Genomic DNA, 13216 nt, shown 5'->3' with positions numbered 1-13216 from the left:
CGAGGAAAGTAAGTAGCAATTAGAACATGCCCTATTCCTCCAAACCAGTCAAGCAGCCAGCAGGCAGCCATCACACCCGGGCAGATAGCCAGTTCAGCGCCAACTAACTGGATATCCAGTGCCGTGTGATTCGGCCTTAACATTTTGTTTTCCAGTTCACGTATAACCGGGAAAAGAAAACCTAAAAAAAGAAAAGAGAAGAGTTGCCGAACGCTTTTGGAAAGCCTTACATCTACCCTTCATCCCCGTGTCGCGAGAGGGTGAGAAACGTTGAACAAAAGTGGTCGGTGTTTACACAGGGGGAGGATGCAGGCCCCGCAAATAGAAAAAGAAGTGTGAAATATCTCTCCTCCTTTATAGTTCCCGATGGTAATTTAAGTAAAGAAAACTGGTCCCAGATTCTTTTTGAACGAGAGGTTGGGTATATTTCTTTCTTCCCTGTATCCTTCGTCATCCTCCTGCCTTCATATTTTTCATCAGGGTGCGTTAGTGTAGTCACGATCCACCTCGCCTTCCTTGAAGAAGGCCTGCAACATACTAACTTTGGAGGTTTTGCCAAAATTCCCTCATATAAGGTAATTTTTCCCTTTTTTGCCTAAAAAAATCCCTCACTAGGCAATTTCTCTCGGTTTTGTATTTTTAAAAAATCCCTCCTCGGGAGTAGTTTTTCCCGTTTTGTATGACAAGTATCTAATTGAAGGCATTTTTGTTAATTTGAATAAGGAAATATCTCGCGGAAGGCAAGTTTCCCTCCTAGTAATAGTCAAGAAATCAACATGTAGGTCAGTTAATTTAATCTTATCATTCATCACATCTTTGCGATTAGCCTGGAGAAGCACAACTTCATGTCTTCTAAATAACATATTGTTTCTAACCTATTACTTTTTACAGTAGAAATGGGAAATTGTGTGTGGTGTCTCCACGTAATTTAGTTTCATTGCGATATAGTATTATACCATAAGAAAACTAAATTAATTCTAATTTCGTTGTAATTGTCTCATTCAGTGTTTCTATATCTTAAGCTCTGAAGCATCCTACTTCATTTCTGAAACAAACCTTAGTTTGAAGAATCTATTTATGATAATTTTCATAGCCTTTGCATTGTTCCATAATCCTCCAAAGTAAATAATGTGCATGGTGTCAAACCCGTCACAAAATTTGCCACACCCGTCACAGGCAAACAATCTCTCTATATATAGAAATAGATGTATGTGTGTGTGTGTATATTTGTTTGTTCCGGCATAACTCTCGAACGCCTCGAGCAATTTCAACCAAACTTGGTACACGTATCACTTGCAATCTGGAAATAAATACTGTGGGGGTAAGGCACCCCTGGTTCTCCTAGGGGTGGGGGTGGAAAGGGGTGACATGTAAAAATAATCGAGAACCACCGATATTAAATTCCGCACAAACAGACATCCGTGACTCTATGCAATCCCGCACAACGATAGTGTTTCTCGGGTTGTCTAACATTCAGGCTGTGTTGCGAATCGCTAAGCTAATTGGCGACATTCACGATCACATTTAAAATTAGTTACATTTTACAGTATAGTTAGAATTCATTATTTTCCTGTCTAATACAAGATTGGGATAAACAAATACCCGGGCAACGTCGGGTAATCAGTTAGTGTTTATATAAAAAGTACGTAGTAATATTTTTAGAAACTAAAAGGATCTAAATGTCGAATAAAGTTTGCTTTGTGAATACAAAATAAAATAGTTTCAGTAAACCACATTTTACAGAGTTTTCTGAAGGACTAAGGAAGGCCGTAATGTCATGTCTCAGAAGTGTCACACACTTCACAAGTACAAAATATGTTTTTTATGTACCTGAAAACTTGAGATGGCGGGAAGAATACTCTGAAATTAAATAACTTTTATCAAGGAAAATGAAATTACATGAATTGATAGTTACATATTTGAAGCTGCTAAGAAAATAATTTAAAATGAATGTAAATTTGTCTCAATGTCACACCAATCAGAATGGAATTACCCAATTACAGAATAAACATTTTCATTTTTGCATAAGGCTGATATCAGCATATACTTTCTGGCCCATCATAGAACGACTCACCCTCAAAGATGCAAGTTTCATTTGCTTGTGTCTAAAAATCCTTCACATAAAATAAATATTCCCCTGTTTACTACACAAATTAAAAAAAAAATGTTCATGTTTGTGTGCAAATTCCATCAGAAAATAATTTTATCTGTTTTTAATATAAACAAGCCCTTTTTTAAGACAAATATATCATTCTTCGGTTCTACATTCGTCACAGATATAATCAAATGAGAAACTCTTGAATATTTCTCTCATCTACAAAAGCACTCTGAAGGTTGGAAACAGCTGCTACGCGACTTTTATTGAATTCCAGCACCATTTCACCTTTCCATGTCTTTAGAACATGCAACACGCGGAGAATTGTCAATAACACACTTACAGGTAAAAGGTATTAGTGTAGTGTTTCCATCTCTGAAGAAATTTTCCTATTTTTGCTAAACAGTGGGAAATAGTGTTTCCATCTCTGAAGATATTTCCCTCGTTTTGCTAAACAGTGGGAATTTTTTTTCCAAACTTTCAACATATCCTTCCCGTTTGTTTCTTCTTGGGCGGAACAGAAAGGATTTCAAACAAGACTGTTGATTGCTGCGAGTGGGATCTGGGGAAAGACTTCGGCGTGAAACTCCGAAAGAGCTGATTTACGAGGGGGAAAGTAGCACCTAACGACTGAAACAAGTCGGCGAAGTTGGCGATGGAACCAATTTACTACTGACACGGTTAAGTGATTGGGGGAAGTGGCGTTAGTAGTCTGTTTGTGTGCTGTAGAATAGCTCCTTCACTATTTTTTGCTTGACGTAACTGAATGAAAAGCAATGGTGAAATCAGCTTATAAAAATTCTCTCGTGTGTAATTGGTCGTAACGAGAATATTTAAGTTATTTTACACTTCGTATTTCCACCGCCAGACCTTGTAAATTCAAAGAAAGCCTCCATAAAGGAGTTCTTCGTCTCACAATGCGATTGGTTGATTGTTTGCTTTGGTTTATCTTACTGGGTGGGTACTCGCCGGGAATTCATTGAATTCCGAGAATTGTGCGTGAATTACAGTGTCAGTCAAATGTTTAAGACCATCAACACAGAAAACAAACATTTTGAAATCAAACCCGTATATTCATGTTTCCATATATAGGTTTTGGTGCTACTGAAGAGGGTTTTGCGCCTCCCCCCACCCAAGTGCGCCCCCCGCGTTCCCCGACCCGTAAGCCGCCCCTGGTGGCATACACTGATTCATGCAAAATTTCCCAGCCTTGTGAGAAATTCCTGTCTGTTAACTAGAGAACTGTTTTAAAGGTGCAACACCTTTCCAGAGATAAAGCTGTTTTCACACCGATCATTTGAGATATGTATTTTAGGACATGAAATCAAGTAAAATGAACGCATTTTGTTGCACCTTTTCGTGAGATCAACACATATATCCTCTTTTTACCCCCTCTTTGATGCGCACCTTTTTCCTTCTTTTCTTTCACGTTTTGTTAAAAAATTGGACAGAAAAATAATGATTTTCACTCTTCTGGAGCAGATACATAAAATCTTACAGTCTTATAGCAGAACGAGAGCTATAAAATTGTATAATATAATCATTGCAGCTTCAATAGTTCCCAAGATAATGTAGCAAAACCCGCGAGAGAAAACACGAACTTCAACAAAACATATTCGACAGAACCACAGTTCTCTCTGCGGTCCGCGCGTGTTATACAGGGTGTCTATAAATGAACTCAGGGGTTTTAAACAATGATAGCGCGCAAACTGTATTAGGTAACTCAGGTTAGTTAATTACTTTGAAGTCAGTAGCTCATCAAGTTTTATTCACGTCGTTTGGAGATTATCCCAACGAAGGTAGACAACGCTGCGCAGCGTTGACCTTGAAGTGGCCGAGCCGAACACAGTACAACGGCGACGCCACAACAGAAGATGCAGTGTGTGATATGGCTTGTAGAAACTGGATCTGTTATTACTATACAGCGGAACTTTCGACGCGAGTATGGTGGTGTTTAACCTTCGGACAAAACCATTCGTCAATGGCTTAAGGCGTTTAAAGAAACTGGAAGTGTGGATTGGAAGGAAATGGCCTATTCCATGGCCTCCAAGAAGTCCGGACCTTACTCCCTTAGACTTTTTCCTATGTGGACATGTGAAGAACATGGTTTATGCGGAGAAAATTCAAGAGTCAACCATCTGTGGCAACCATCAGCCCAGACATGCTGGCTAGGACGTGGCAAGAAGTCGATTATCGTTTGGATGTGCGCCGTGCAAAAACGGGGCACACATTGAAATTTACTAAATTGTAAATAAAACTTGATAACATTACCTTCAAAAATATGTATTTACTTTTTCCTGAGTTTCAGTTTTTAATAAAATATTTAGCTTCGAAACCCCGGAGTTCTTGTATAGATAGCTTGAATATAGAAGGCGCAGAAAAAGAGAACATTGAATCAAGGCTTTATCAGCACCTTTTTGAAAACATTTTCAGAACCTTTTTGAAAACATTTTCAGAACCTTTTTGAAAACATTTTCAGAACCTTTTTTCCTCTTTCCAGAGGGCCTCCCCCATGGCGCAGTGGTAGCGTCATTGCCTTGTAATCAAGGGGTCCCGGGTTCGATACCCGGTGGAGGCACAAGTGGTTCGGATCCCACTTTAAACTGTAGGTCCAGTCCCGATTAGCCTTACTGTGCATAAAGTGGACTTAAAACACCAACTCAAACTCCTCTTTCCCGACCATAATTTTGCACCTTTAAATCCTTTCCCTACTAATAACCATCAGAATAGTTGTTTTGCGTACGTCACAGATTACGAGTACTAAAAATTCCGGCAACCTACCTTTATATTCTCCCTGGATCTTTAAATGCTTTCCCAGATTGCATACATAATCTGACAAGCAGACATCCCACAAGACCATCATGGAATGCATTAATTCAATTCACTAATCCGTAACAGAATGCATTATTTCAATTAGCTTCAAAGTGCTCTATACTTCAAAGAAGACCGCGCGCGATAAACACAGCCACTAATAACCGTGATTGATTTTATGCTGTGGTGAGACTTACGCTCGTTAGAGTCTGTTTTGGAAAGCATTGAGTGTCATTTTTTAAAGGTAGTAACACTGTTCGTTGGTGTAGACAGGACTCATTACTAAGTCCATAATCCTAGTATTCTATTGTAGGGTATGAAACGAACACTACTTGCTTGTGATGTCTTTAGAAATGTCTCACTAGTGGGTCAACCTCTGTTGCGGAGTGGTAATGGTGTTGCCTTGTAGTTTAAGGTTCCTGGTTTTAACCAACGTTCAAGGCCCATTGGTACAATAGTTCCGATTCCTAGTGTAAGCAAGTAGTGCTTCCGATCCCACTTTCAACTATAGGCCAAGTCCCGATTAGTCTTTCTGTGCATAAAGTGGCCTAAAGTTAAATTTATTAACTTTAAATGCAGCAGGAGAAATTGCAGTGTTGATATGAAGTGAAATGAACCGAAATTTAATGCACTTCATTGCCTTATTAGTTAGCATTTTTGTTAATATTTTTAGCACTTATTAATGTTATTCTTATTAATTTAACAGCAAGTTAAAAAAGACCAGCATTAGTGCGTTATGCAATAGGGTTCATTCCATAAAAGGAAACATTATTCTAAGCATCATGATGGACTAATGATATTTTAAGAATTAGAAATAACTTATTGTTGTTTGGAAGTAACTAACTAACTAACTAACTCTCTAGCCTTCTTAAACCCGAAGGTTCATGGCTGCAGCAACACAGGCCTTCTATCTGTCCCTATCTTGAGCAAGATCTATATACTCTTTCCCATCCCTACCGATTTCCTTTAGGTCCATCTCAACGTTGTCCCTCCATCTTCGTCTTGGCCTTCCTACAGGTCTCTTACCATCTGGTTTCCCAACAAGAATCCTGTAAACTCCTCTTTCCTCTCCCATTCGTGCCACATGGCCTGCCCACCTAAGTCTTCTTGATTTAATTATTCTAATAATATCTGGACATGAGTACAAATTATGTAGTTCTAAATTATGTAACCTTCTCCACTCACCTGTCTCCTCATCCCTTTTAGGTCCAAATATTTTCCTAAGGATCTTATTTTCAAATACTCTCAATTTATGTTCCTCTTTCAATGTAAGGGACCAAGTTTGTTTGGAAGTAAGTTTATAAAATATTTGACGCACTTTAACGAGTCTATTGGTATAATGATTAATTGATTTGCTTTATTTTACTTCGCTTTTGTGCCACTTTTGGCTAATTTGCGAAGATGGGGATGTGTGATGAAATTGATGAATGAACACTCACAAACATCCATGCCCAGGCCAGGATTTGAACCCGGGACCCCTGGCATCATAGCGCGATGTGCCAACCACTCCGCCACGGTGGCCGGTGAATGGCCTCTTGAAAGTGAGAGAGAAAGCATACAATATCCACAAACACACACAGAGAGACATATTTTCGTTTTTTCTTCATTATTTCTTAGTAAAGTATATTTGAAGTTAAAACTATTTTTTTTTTTTTTGTTAATCCTCCCCAGGATTTCGCACCCTCACTACTGTAGCAGTACTTACATAAATAAAATCAACCCTCATTTTAATGTTGCTGCCTTCATGAACACCAAACTAACCAAATTTAGTGGCAGATACAATAAGATGGCAACTGTGGTTGTTGTGTAACGGCCAGTGGCAATTGCGTTCCCTCCTCCACCCACCTCATTCTTCTGCGATCCCAATATCCATTCCCACTCTATTTTTTGTTAAGAACAAATTGCTTCGTCTCCTCTTCATGGATCATGGCTTTTCACTGCATTCGGGTGCCCCTTGTATCGCCCATGGACATATACGGAAGATTTATACGTCTTCGGATCCAACAGGACGTAAAATACAATAGCCCTCACCCTGAGATCTTCTTATAATGGTCCACCTGCCAATGAGGGATGTTCTTCATCCTCCTGTCGTCTTCGGAATGAGTTGTGGTTCGGTCTCTTACGGGGGAGCGGCTTAACGGACATCTCAGGCGGTGTGCTAAGGAGTGGAGTTCATACAAGAGCGCTGCTATGGTGAAACGTGGCAATAATGTGACCCCCCCCCCCCCGAAAAAGCGGTTACCCTGTGTCTCCTCCAGATTTTAGGGAACTATTTTTAATCTGTTTCCCTTAATCTGATTCTTCTCTTTCTATCTTTCTCATTGTTTTTTTGTATCTTTCTTTTTCTCTCATCTTCTTTCTTTGTATCTTTGTTTATTTCACATCTTTTTCTTTTCGCTCTTTTTGTGTACCTTCCTTTGTTTCTCAAGATTCTTCTCTTTCTCGCTTTCTTATTGTTTTTTCGTATCTTTCTTTTTCTCTCCTCTTCTTTCTTTCTTTGTTTATTTCACATCTTTTTCTTGTCCCTCTTTTTATGTTCCTTCCTTTGTATTTCAAGATTCTTCTCTTTCTCGCTTTCTTCTTGTTTTTCGTATCTTCTTTCTTTTTATCTTCTCTTCTTTCTTTCTATCTTTGTTTATTTCGCATCTTTTTATTTTCCCTCTTTTTATGTGCCTTCCTTTGTTTCTCAAGATTCATCTCTTTCTCGCTTTCTTCTTGGTTTTTCGTATCTTCTTTCTTTTTCTCTTCTCTTATTTCTTTCTATGTTTGTTTATTTCACATCTTTATATTTTCTCTATTTTTATGTGTCTTCCTTTGTTTCTCATGATTCATCTCTTTCTCGATTTCTTATTGTTTTTTCGTATCTTCTTTCTTTTTATCGCCTCTTCTTTCTTGCTATGTTTGTTTATTTCACATCTTTTTTCTTTTTCCTCTTTTTATGTGCCTTCCTTTGTTTCTCAAGATTCTTCTCTTTCTCGCTTTATTATTGTTTTTCGTATCTTTCTTTTCCTCTCCTCTTCTTTCTTTCTTTGTTTATTTCACATCTTTTTCTTTTCCCTCTTTGTAAGTGCCTTTCTTTGTTTCTCAATATCCATCTCTTTCTCTTCATTCACTTCTGTATCATACCTATATGATACATATCATATACATATCTGTATCCACCTTTATGATAGCACAGCGCACAACGACTCCAGGAGTGAAAGAAAGTAATAATTCTTTTCCCACAATTGACGCATGCGTCACTTCAGATCCAAGAAATGTAATATAAGCTTAGTTGAGCGCTCTCGGGTAAAATAAATACTTCTCCTATATGAAGAAATTAGAATGTAGAAATGCTCATTAATGTCGTCGCTGAGCAAGCTGTCCTTTTTCCTCACAATTGACGCATGCGCAGCATGCACCGCATGCGTTCACGAGACGCCTCTGGGTGGACTAAACCCCACCTCAGCAATCACGTAACATTTTTTTGAGACGCTGTAATTTTCATTTTTCGTGTTCTAATGGCAATCTCCAGTAATGTTATGAGCGCTAATGATCCTTATTTTAATGAGTGGGTTAGTGACATCCTCAATGGTGTGGAGAGTTCAGTTGCAATGAAGGGAATGTGGAACCCCAAGATTTCCAAAGCGAACATGACAGTAACTCGGAACATAAGATGTCATCTAGTGAAGATGGTCGGTCTTAGGGAGAATTCACACCGAAGAAACACGCAACACGCAACTTGCGACATGCAACACGCGACACGAGTGTTTCACACCGAAGAGACAAGATGCACGCGGCAAGCGACACTGGTTTCTTTGCTCAGTTTGCATGATGGTACCGATATAATTGCATTAATCAGTTTATTAGTCACCTGAAAATAACGTAACAAGAGACATTGTGACATGTAAACTGCGTTGTAAAATTTGTGCAAGTTATTGAAACTTGGGAGAGGCATGTTGTGCACAAGAAAACTGAGAAATAATATGGACTGAAATCAAACTGTATACGCTACACTTTTCAGCCTGAATAAAGCGAATACCTAAACACTAGAGAAATGGTTCCCAACCTTCGTGAAACCATATCACGGTATTTTTTAAGTCAATGCCCTTAGCCGAAGAATTTTCCTCGTAAATCTTTACAGTATTTAAGATTCTATGCATGAATTAACATGTACCTATGAAATTAAATATTGATAAATAAATTCTAGCATAATCATAAGAGTAATAATAGTTTGATTACGTGTGTAGGATTGTTGACAAATATAAAAATATGGAAGACAAAGTGGTAACGTCGTCTCCTTGGAATTAAGTGATCCCGGGTTCGATAACCGGGGAGGCACCGGGCAGATCTAGTTCTGATTAGTCTAATTGTGCAAAAAATGGACTTAAAAATGTAAACTCGCAACTCAAACATGATATTGGGATTATGATATGTCACGTGCCAGTTCCGACGACACAATGAAAAGTGCAAGGAACAAAACTTTCCCGAGAGCGATGATAGATGGCAGCACGCCATACAAAGAAAAGCAGAGTTCACTGTAGAAACTTGGAGCGGAGAAGAGCGATTATATATATTATAGTAAATGAAAAATATATAAAGGAAGAGTATATAAAAATTATAGAAGGAGTGAATAAAATGTTGTATATAGCCAATTAAGATAATTAAGAAAATCCTCATATATGAAACAATTAGAAAAGTTAATAAGTGAGCAAATGAATTCAGAAATGTATATCTCTCTCCTTTTTGATCCTAGTGATCAAAGTTTGATTTAATACCTATGGCGAGGAGAACGTCGCCATGTTTTGGTTGCTTGTCCCCAGTGGCGCTGTTGTCAAATTAGACGCCCCGAAGCACTTACGGTTGCGCTTCTTATTAGACGCACTGGGCCATAGGCAGCGCTTGCTGTTAGCGATCCTGGGCTATTCCCCTTTTGGTCGTTACATAGGAGGTGGCGCTACTGTCAGTTTAGTCGACCCTACTCTTTCTATAAGTATAGCTTGTATAGTTTGCCAAAGAAGCGGGGAAAGCGAGCGCATATATGTTATAAATAAGATTACGATTTAAAAGGGAAGAAATAAATTAGAAGAAGGAAAAGAAGAAGAAGCCTTTTCCCAAATCCAAAAAGAGAAAGAAGAAGAAGATTTCCTTTCAAGAAGAATATAACCGACGTAAATTTGGAATCAACATATATATATATATATATATATATATATCAATGTATATACCAGCTTCGCTATATATTTTCTCTGTATTGTGTATAGTTTTCAGAATATAGATCGGCATTTAACTATATCCTCTTGGCTATAAAACGCTTTCTTATTTGGAATTCTCGAATAAAGAACCTATCCCCTGAGATTAAGATATATCTGTAGCTGTGGTATAATAACATTTAAGTACGTACCCCCAGGGTCGTAGCATAGTGGCGCCCATAACGTGGAGCTTTACCTTAACTTACCCACAAATGAGGCATAGCAGATAGTTGTCAACCAGTTTCAGCAGAACATTTCAGTGCTCAGTATATTTGATACAAGGGCACGGTATCGGGTCGCGGCCCAGCGGTTGAAAAACAATACACCAGAGTACTTTACCATGTTGACTAATATATTTTGGACTAAATTGCCTCCATAAGCTGACTTTTTCAAATAAAAGCAGTCAGGTAAATGGCCAAAACACGGCCTCTTTTCACGATGTTGAATGCAAATTACAGCCGATAGATAACTGCATCAAAAAACTTGATAAAGCTAAATGAACGTTGTGTTTAAATCTTAAAGCATTGTTAAAACATTGTACATATCGATACTTTCTTATATCAACAAATTAGAGGATCAAACATAATGCAGGTTGGGCTCTCTTCTAGAGTCTAAATACAGCTCGTATGAATGAAGCATTCGCTGCGCATGCGCGAACAACAAACTGAAGCAACACGATGCACGGATTGAGAAAACGGCACAGTCCGAGATGCACGTAAGCGACACGCGACACGTGCATCTTGCCGTGTCTCTTCGGTACGAAAGGTTGCATTGATTACTGAGTGTTGGCTTCCAAGCGACACGTGTTTCGTGTTGCATGTTGCGTGTTGGGTGTCGCGTGTTTCTTCGGTGTGAATTCTCCCTTAGTTTCTCAAAATTAAAAACACTTCTGTCTTGAATTGTGAAAAACTATGCATACTAAATTTCTAATACTGTTCTTCTCTTATTTTACAGGTAAGAATAGAAGGCGATACTGGCTTGTGGGTAGATCGGTAAGTAAGTGTACTGTTTCGGTATTTATATGTACACGTCTGTATTTAAGTTAAGGGGCTTATCCCTGTAATGTGCTATGGACAAAAATAGCCTGTGTGTTGATGTGCCCAGTATTATAAAAATCAATCAATCATTGTTTTTTTAATCAAGGCGTGCTGCTTACGACTCCCAGTGGAAGCACATTTCAGTTGTTCGAATACCACTCAGTTATCCTACATGTACCCAACGACGAACTAACGCGCAAATTCGAAAACACAAAGACTCATTCCCGCGCACATTATCACCACGTCACACCCTCTAATCCCTACCTTTGTTTTGGTAACCGTTCCAGCATAAAAGAATTTCTCGGGAGGAGGAGAGCCTGAAGCAAGAACTAATGAAAAGAGCAAAAGGGAGGGGGGTTTAAGGGGTGTAACAGTCACACCCTTAAACCCCCAAGAGCCCGAAGACGAAAATCCCATAAAGAAAAACACCTCTTAATGTGCAGCTTGCAGAACCCGTACGAAATAGCCTCATAATGGCAGGGTTGAACAGAAATTGGTTGTTGACCTAAGATTCCTTCTTGATTAACGACTTAATATTTATCCGGTCCGTCAAAATCAAAAAGCCCATGTGAGATCATTTCGACCTTGTGTGCATAAGAACGTTGAAGTGTGTGTTTTCAAGTTTTCATGCATTTTTTCCGCTCTTGATTTTTTTCACCGCTATCTCAACTGTAATATAAGATTCGTTGCAGGTTTTTTCAGGAAACCTGATTCTTATAGGTATCACATCTCCTACCTGATCACCTTCCACGGTTATTATTGTGATATAAGCCCACAAGATGGCGGAATCATTTTCAGGTTAAAATATACACAAGGTGCTCACAAACAGCGCTTTTAGGACCAGGGGGTATTGTAGTATCTAATGAAACTTAATGAATGTTATTGTGTACTGACCGGAAATTCTCTGAATCTCGGAAGTTTGTTGGAAATACTGGCAGAGTGAGTTGAATTCTGCTTGGAATTTCGAATAGAAAAGGACATCTCCTGTTCCAGTTGTCAAATGTGTGAATGCTTGGTGAGGGAAAAAATATAGCAATTTTTGTGGATGAATTTTTCATCCAGAATTCGGTTAAGTATACAGAATTTGGTTAGACTGTACAATCGACCCTTGTGTTTTACCGTTTGAAAGTAAAAAAAAATATTGTGCGCTAATAGTACGTATTTCACACTTCGAATTGCCACTGTGCATTTCTAGATTTGAAGTTACATTTATAATAAATAATAAAAAAATTACTACTACATTACTTGCCATAGCTGGTTTCCTTGAACCTAATCCATGTTGTAAACACACAGTATTGCCAGGTCGAACTTTAGTTTTCAACGTGAATATATATGCGAATTTTCACTAGGATTCAACTTTTTTTTAAATCATGTTTTCATTCGTATTTTTTCATGTTTTCATTCAAAGGGACATTATAGAAAAGGGCGGGGCAGCGGTAGCGGTAGGGGGCGGAGCCCGGAATGGGGGCAAATACTACTTTTTTTTCCCACTTCCAATTGTTTCCTCACCCATAAATCCTACATTTCTCAAATCCTTGATTCGTACCCTTTCCAACGATGTATCGTACATATTTCGATTAGGAAGGGTCGATTCGACATCCTTACCCGGAATTTGAAACTAGAGTAACGAAGCTTCGACCAGTTTAAATGAAACTAAATTATCGTTTCAGTTATTAATCTTAGCTTCGATATTCTAGGGTGTCTGCCAGTCAAGAATGTCAAAAAATTGTCCTTGTGGTCAAGATTTTCTGCTATTTTTTTTTTTTTTTTTTTTTTTTTTACAGTATAGTACATTTACATTGTTATATACCTGTACTGGGATTTGATAAAATTGAATATTTGGAAATCTAAGATTGTATTGAGTTGTGGTTAAGGTTTGTTCAATTTGTTTATTAAGAATTGCATTCTTATGTGTGAGGTTTTGTAATCCAAAATTAATACAACTTCACTTAAGGTTTCACAAAATTTGGCGTGCACCGTCTGCAAATTTTGGGATTTACAGCAACAAGAGCAGGCAGGAGTGCCCAAAGGGGGGATTCATG

The 13216-nt window shown here is 38.4% G+C and overlaps 1 protein-coding gene across 4 annotated transcripts in view; it reads left to right on the top strand.

Annotated features, from left to right (window-relative positions):
* The window catches only part of Mp (collagen XV/XVIII-type protein multiplexin), a 739732-nt gene that overhangs the window by 181688 nt on the left and 544828 nt on the right, over window positions 1-13216 (top strand). The window lies entirely within an intron of this gene.

The sequence above is a fragment of the Lepisma saccharinum genome, chromosome 22 (genome assembly GCF_977018435.1).
Source record: "Lepisma saccharinum chromosome 22, izLepSacc3.1, whole genome shotgun sequence".
Lineage (NCBI taxonomy): Eukaryota > Metazoa > Arthropoda > Insecta > Zygentoma > Lepismatidae > Lepisma > Lepisma saccharinum.
This window is presented reverse-complemented; position numbering and strand designations above follow the sequence as displayed.